General features: G+C 46.3%; 1 pseudogene; it reads right to left on the bottom strand.

Moving 5' to 3' along the window:
- Positions 1-2,524: 2,524 nt before the first annotated feature.
- On the bottom strand, positions 2,525-3,530 carry LOC128064880 (olfactory receptor 1D2-like; annotated as a pseudogene).
- Between the last annotated feature and the right edge of the window lie 2,441 nt (positions 3,531-5,971).

The following is a 5,971-nucleotide window of genomic DNA, read 5'->3' as shown; positions in this document are numbered from 1 at the left end:
GCACCACTGACTCGATGGACGTGAGTCTGAGTGAACTCCGGGAGTTGGTGATGGACAGGGAGGCCTGGCGTACTGCAATTCATGGGGTAGCAAAGAGTTGGACACGACTGAGCGACTGAACTGAACTGAACAATGCGGGAGACCTGTGTTCAATCCCTGGGTTGGGAAGATCCCCTGGAGATGGGATTGGCTACCCACTCTAGTATACTTTCTTAGAGAATTCCATGGACTGTATAGTCCATGGGGTAGCAAAGAGTTGGACACAGCTGAGCAACTTTCACTTCACTTCACTTTATGCAGACAAAAGTGGGCTTCCCAGGTGGCGCTAGTGGTAAAAAATCCACCTGCCAATGCAAGAGACACAAGAGATGTGGGTTCAGTCCCTGGGTCGGGAAGATCCCCTGGAGGAGGAAATGTCAACCCCCTCTAGCATTCTTGCTTGGAGAATTCCATGGACAGAAGAGCCTGGCGGGTTACAGTCTATGGGGCTGCAAACAGTTGGACTTGATTGAGTGAGTGCACACACACACACACACATATGCAGACAAAGTGACTTTGTGGGGATTTGGGATCCAGGTAGAAGACTGGAAACTTGGTGGAGCTCACGACCAAGGAGCGGGGCTTCCTTGGTGGCTTAGTGCTAAAGAACCTGCCTGCCAATGCAGGAAACACCAGTTCGATCCCTGGTCTGGGAGGATCCCATATGCCGTGGAGCAACTAAGCCCAGGAACTGCCACTACTGAGTCTATGTGCCCCAACTACTGAAGTCCACATGCCCTAGAGCCTGTGCCCACAAGTGAAGCCACCACAGTGAGAAGCCCGGGCACTGAAACAAAGAGTCGCTCTCACTTGCTGTAACTAGAGAAAAGACCTCGCACTTTCACAGAGGGAATGGGAAGTTAAGAGGGCTGTGGTCAACAAAGGATCTATGGCTTTTCATTGGGTGAGTCCTTGCCAGGAAAGAAGAGGAGTCTTTCTTCCTCCAGACTGGCTCTGCTACAGTCACAGGGTGTGAGAACTTGGCTATCTGCTGCAAATACGAATACTTCCCCATACCATTCACCCAGTGATCTTACCTTGCCTTGCTCTACTCACTTTTTGACTCATCAGCATGCCTTAATTCTTGGCTCAGCTTTTACCATCTCAAGGAGGCCCTCCCTGAATTCCCCATCACTAACAAGCCAGGTGAGTCTTCCTCCTCCTCCCCAACCCACATTGCTCAGAGCATAACCACTGCCTTCAGACACAGAAATAAGGTAGCCTCCCTCCTTGGTCCTTTATGAGGTCCTGATTCATGTTTGTAAAACAGTCTAAGCCACTAATAGGCATTCAGTCATTATCAGTGGAACGAACTGAACCTCAGGTCAATTCAACTCTCCCTGTCTCTCAAAGTCTAGGTCAGTGCTGGCTCTGCTGATTCATCTGTAAAGGACTGCTCCCTCTTTCACACTGCCAGAGCCCAGGGACTCATCTTCTCATCAGTAATTTCTCCTTTTCAATCTATTGCACTTGACATGAGGCTGGTGGAACCTAAGTAGAGATAGGGTCTCACAATTACCTCCCCCACTTCTGCTTCCACCACCAATCCTGTCCATGAGCATGTGCTGATCACGCCTGAACATTTTGCTTTGAGTGCAGGGTAGAGTGGTTGAAAGGAGAGGTGGGACCATGGAGTGAGGATCAGACACAGCATAGGATAGGGTGGGCTGTTCAGGGATGAGGTCTCTCCACAGGGAAAAGGAAAATAGGGGAAAGCCACAGTCAGTATTGCTTTGAGGGCTGAGAGAGCAACACTGATGTGGATGAGGAGGGTGTGGATGAGGCCATAGAGGACAGAGAGAGCCCAACACAAGATGAGGAGTGAAATGCAGGGCCTAGGGAATAGGTAGCCTCACCCAGGGCACCTGCAGTGGGGGTAATGCAGGTGTCTCCAAACGGCTCACAGGCAGCAGGTCCCCTAGAGCATGTCAGAGCTCAGGACCAAGAGTGTGTGAGAGAGGCCCCTCTCCAGGCCACAACTGAGTATATTATGAAAGACTGGGATGGTGGCGCTGTGTTCCTATGGTCAGATAAGTTGAAGACTTTGATCCTGCAAAATTTTAGTATTACTGTTAGAATGACCTTATTTATTGCCAAGGTTGATGAGGTCTCTGGGGACACTGGTTACACATAGGTGTCTTTTCCTCATCACAGAGGTATGAGCTTATTTTGAGCTGGATCTATGCTCTCATGGGGCTTTCTGGTGGCTCAGTGATAAAGAATCCACCTGCCAGTGCAGGAGACTCAGGTTCAGTCCCTGGGTAGGGAAGATTCCCTGGAGAAGGAAATGGCAACCCGCTCCAGTATTCTTGCCTGGCAAATCCCATGGAGAGAGGAGCGTGGCGGGCTACAGCCCATGGGGTCGTAAAAGGGTCAGACACGACTTAGTGACTACACGAGTGTGTCCTCATCACTCCTGTATCCTGCATAGGATAACGCCTCGTACACGAATTGAAGCAATCTCCACTTCAGTGCCCAGATTACCTCATGTCAACCTCTGGAAGGCTTTCCCTAGGAGGAGTCTTCCTAGTGCCCCATGCATGGCCTTGATCCTCAGGCTGTAGATGAAAGTGTTCATCATGGGGGTCACCACAGCATACATCACTGGGGCTACCGAGTCCTTCATGGAGTAGGGTTTGAAGGGCTGCAGATATACCATACCAAGTATCCCATAGAAAAGGGAGACCACAGCCAAGTGGGAGGCGTGGGTGGAGAAAACTTTGTGTTTCCTAGACACTGAAGGTATCTGGAGGATGGCTCTGACAATCTGGACATAGGACGTGATCATGAACCCTAAAGGGGTGAAGAAGATGAGGCAGCCTGTGACAAACAACACTGTGTGACTGATGTGAATGTTAGAACAGGCAAGCTTCAGTAGGACGTACATCTCACAGAAGATGTAGCGGATCTTCCAGGACCCACAGATGAGGTCATGAGGAGGGTGTGGATGAGGCCACAGAGGACAGAGAGTGCCCAACACAAGGTGAGGAGTGAAATGCAGAGCCAAAGGCTCATGGCCGTGATGTAACGCAGGGGGCGGCAGATGGCCACACGGCGGTCATATGCTATCGTGGCCAGGATGAGGTTGCCCAGAGTCACCATGGAGACCAGGAAATAGAGCTGAGTCACCACCCTCCGTATGAGATGGCTTTGTTCTGAGACTGAAGGTTTACCAGCATCTTGAGGATTGTGTTGGTGATGAAGAAGAGGTTGGTGAAGGAGAGGCTGGCCAGGAAGAAGTACATGGGAGTGTGCAGGAGGGAGTCAGAGCCAATGGCCAGAATGATGAGCACATTTCCCACCACTGTGACCAGGTGCATAAGCAAGAACATCCAAAACAGGACCCGCTGCTGCTCAGGATTCTCTGAGATCCCCAGGAGGAAGAACTCTGAGACTCCACTCTGGTTGCCTCCATGTATTTCTCCGACTGTCTGCAACATCAGCACCAACAAACGTTTGTTTACTAAGTTACTTCTATTAAACAAGGACATTCACATACACAAAATCAACTATTCTCTTGGCATTAAAATATCTTGGACTAAATTGTATAATATTTTAATACAGATTATCAACAAAGTAATAACAGGCATAAACATATAACATGGACGATGTGCAACTTCTAGTCATTTCAGCAACTTCTCAGTTCAGTCACTCAGTCGTGTCCAACTCTTTGTGACCCCATGGACTGCAGCATGCCAGGCTTCCCTGTCCATCACCAACTCCCAGAGCTTACTCAAACTCATGTCCATCCAGTTGGTGATGCCATCCATCCAACCATCTCATCCTCTGTCATCCCCTTCTCCTCCCACCTTCAATCTTTCCCAGCATCAGGGTCTTTTTCAGTGAGTCAGTTCTTCGCATCAGGTGGCCAAAGTATTGGAGCTTCAGCTTCAGCATCAGACCTTCCAGTGAATATTCAGGACTGATTTCCTTTAGGACTGACTTCTTCTCTGCCATACTTAAAAAAAAATTAATTTATTTACTTTAATTGGAGGCTAATTGCTTTACAATATTGTAGCGGTTTTGCCATACATTGACATAAATCAGACATGGGTGTACATGTGTTCCCCATCCTGAATCCCCTTCCCACCTCCCTCCCCCATTTCATCCCTCAGGGTCATCTCAGTAAACCGGCTCTATGTGCCCTGTCTCGTGCATCAAACCTGGACTGGCGATTCGTTTTACATATGGTAATATACATGTTTCAATGCTATTCTCTCAAATCATCCCACCCTCACCTTCTCCCACAGAGTGCAAAAGTCTGTTCTTTATCTCTGTGTCTCTTTTGCTATTTCACATATAGGGTCATCATTACTATCTTCCTAAATTCCATATACATGCATTAATATAGTGTATTGGTGTTTTTCTTTCTGATTTACTTCACTCTGTATAATAGGCTCCAGTTTCATCCACCTCATCAGAGCTGATTCAAATGCATTCTTTTTAATAGCTGAATAATATTCCAATGTGTATATGTACCACAGCTTTCTTTTCCATTCATCTGCCGATGGACATCTAGGTGGCTTCCATGTCCTAGCTATTGTAAACAGTGCTGCGATGAACATTGGGGTACATGTGTCTCTTTCAATTCTGGTTTCCTCGGTGTGTATGCCCGGCAATGGGATTGCTGGGTCATATGGTCTGCCATACTTCTTATCTGCCATACTCAATATTACAGGAATAATGTCTATGTCTTATTTTAAATTCTACCATCTTACCATATTCTTGAAGTGCTTAAAGATTAGTACATCATGATACTGAGTAGATGTTTAGTTAGCAATAATTGCACCTCAAATAAACCTCATTGGCAATGATACTGCCACTGTGCAAAGATGAACAGATTTTTAAATAATATTTAAAACAGGTTATGCACTATAAAAAGGACTTCCCTAGTGGCTCAGACAGTAAAGCCTCTGCCTGCAATGCAGGAGACCTGGGTTCAGTCCTTCGGTTGGGAAGATCCCCTGGAGAAGGAAATGGCAACCCACTCCAGTACTTTTGCCTGGAAAATCCCATGGACAGAAGAGCCTGGTAGGCTACAGTTCATGGGGTCACAAAGAGGCGGACACTACTGAGTGACTTCACTTTCTTTCTTTCTTATGCACTATAAGAAATGATTATTATACAACTGGACAAAAGGAGAGAGTAAAAATATTGGAAAGGAGAAGGAAAAATTATCATTTTCATTGATAGGATGATGTATTGGGGACATCTAAGACAATCAACTGAAATATCATTGAATATAAAAATCAGCATCAGTAAAGTGGCCAATCACGCAATGAATGAATAGACCTCAAAACTAACAGTGGGCCCAGTAAGTCCACCTAGAGTGCAGTGCTTAAGACTTGAGATGAATATTTCAGATGCTGGAACTCATTATCTGAGCTCTGTCACCCACTGTGAAACCTCAGGCCAGTTACCTGAGCTCTTTCACACTAGCATTCCCCTTGTAAACAATGAGTTGTGATAAGGGTAAAATTATGGAATAAAGTGCCAAACATAAAGTATTAGCATGTAGTGGACAGACAATAAATATTATATATAGGTAAATATATTATATATATATTATATTATATATGGCTAAGCAGTGGCTCAGACGGTAAAGCGTCTGTCTACAATGCGGGAGACCTGGGTTCGAGCCCTGGGTTGGGATGATCCCCTGGAGAAGGAAATGGCAATCCACTCCAGTACTATCGCCTGGAAAATCCCATGGACAGAGGAACCTTGTAGGCTACAGTCTATGGGGTCGCAAAGAGTCGGACACAACTGAGCGACTTCATTTCATTCATTCATAGGTAAACAGTTATCTGGTGAAAATACAATGTGAACAATATTATCAGCAAAATAATCTAAGCTTTAAAATGTTAACAAGAATTGAGCAAGACCTTCCAATTCTCCCCCTGGAGAAGGGAATGGCAACCCACTCCAGCAT

This window comes from Budorcas taxicolor, chromosome 19, assembly GCF_023091745.1.
Source record: "Budorcas taxicolor isolate Tak-1 chromosome 19, Takin1.1, whole genome shotgun sequence".
Lineage (NCBI taxonomy): Eukaryota > Metazoa > Chordata > Mammalia > Artiodactyla > Bovidae > Budorcas > Budorcas taxicolor.
This window is presented reverse-complemented; position numbering and strand designations above follow the sequence as displayed.